Source organism: Dipodomys merriami, unplaced genomic scaffold (genome assembly GCF_024711535.1).
Source record: "Dipodomys merriami isolate MVZ:Mamm:240054 unplaced genomic scaffold, mDipMer1.0.p SCAF_5, whole genome shotgun sequence".
NCBI lineage: Eukaryota > Metazoa > Chordata > Mammalia > Rodentia > Heteromyidae > Dipodomys > Dipodomys merriami.
The window spans coordinates 71,008,628-71,010,325 of record NW_027206068.1 but is presented as its reverse complement, the minus strand read 5'-3'; the positions used below and the strand labels follow the sequence as shown (position 1 = coordinate 71,010,325).

General features: G+C 48.9%; 1 pseudogene; it reads left to right on the top strand.

Annotated features, from left to right (window-relative positions):
- Positions 1-336: 336 nt before the first annotated feature.
- Positions 337-1,213, top strand: LOC138810173 (olfactory receptor-like protein OLF3; annotated as a pseudogene).
- Positions 1,214-1,698: the final 485 nt, after the last annotated feature.

Below are 1,698 nucleotides of genomic sequence, written 5' to 3'. Positions count from 1 at the left end.
CCTTGCCATCTAACAAAGCTTCTTCTATTTTCCCACCCACTTTCCTTCTACACTGACCAGTCCCCTCTTACATAATTAGAGATGTTCAGGACTCTAGACATAAAGGGATGGTCAAAGCAAGACTTGGTCTTTAAGGATCTCATGGTTTCTTATCAGATCCAAATGTCCATTTTCGCCAATGTCTTCATTATGTTCTCCATGACCACTTAGGTTAAAAGACCAAGTCCCAGCTCCTTTCCCAATCCTAGACCTAATTCAAAAGTCAAAGAGAGAACCCTTTGCTTGATTCTCTTTGCCTCAACTTCCCTCTTTCCTGGACACCAGATCACCTGATCCATGAGGAGGGACAACATAACCTGGGTGAGTGAGTTTGTCCTAACGGGTCTCTCCAGTGACAAGCAGACCCAGGCTGGACTCTTTGTCCTGTTTGGTACCACCTACCTGCTGACTGTGCTAGACAACAGGCTCATCGTGCTCCTGATCGGATTGGATTACCAACTCCACCTGCCCATGTACTTCTTCCTCCGCCACCTTTCAGCTGTGGGCATCTGCTGCACGTCCAGGGGGTCCCTCAGATGCTGGCACACCTCCTCCTGGAAAAGAAGACCATCTCCTTCACCCGATGTGGGACGCAGCTCTTCTTCTCTCTGGCCCTCAGAGGGACAGAGTTCCTGCTGCTGGCTGCCATGGCCTATGACCGCTATGTGGCTGTGTGTGACCCCTGCGTTACTCGGCAGTGATGAACCCCAGGCTCTGCATGGCACTGGCAAGTGTCTCTTGGAGTGTGGGTATGGCTAACTCCGCCGTGGAGACAGCAGTCACCATGCGCCTGCCCACCTGTGAGCACAACGTATTAAACCACGTGGCCTGTGAGACACTGGCGCTCGTCCGGCTGGCCTGTGTGGACGTCACTCTCAACCAGGTGGACATAGTGGCTTCCAGAGTAGTACTTCTATTGGTGCCCTGCTGCCTGGTCTTTCTATCCTGTGCTTACATCGTGGTTGCCATCCTGAAAATCTGATCCACTCAGGGACGCCGCAAAGCCTTTGGGACCTGTGTGTCACACCTCACCGTGGTCTCCATGTCTTATGGGATGGCCCTTTTCACCTACTTGCAGCCCCGCTCCCAAGCGTCAGCTGAGCGGGACAAGGTGGTGGTACTCTTCTATGCCGTGGTGACCCCCATGTTGAATCCACTCATTTACAGTCTGTGATGGCTGCCCTCAGCCGGCTGATGAGGAGCTCGGATATGAAACATCAGCCTCGCTTAGAAAACAGGGAGCACTGGAGTTGAGATGCCCTCATGACAGAGACAGACAAGCAGATGGAGACACAGTCAGACAGACAGGCAGAGTCTGCATACCACGGAGCAGGTGCAAGATCACTGCTGCACTGTGTTCTTTTGAAGTGATAGTGAAGTGAGATTTTCATCTCCTGATTTCACACTGAATGGCAACATCTTAAAATTAAATATACCCTACAGAAAGTTAAATGAATGATACTCATTGTTTTAAATGAAAAAAAGGGGAAAAAACTGATGCACAAGCATATTTGAAATAAAAAGGAAGATTGCTTCAGAAGTCAGGGTAGTGTACGAAGTGTATAGTAAGAGAGATTTCCTTGTGTATGTGTGTATCTACCATGTTTCTGTAGTTACTGAGAAAAGAAAAATAAATAAACTGTAAGCGACAAAACTGAT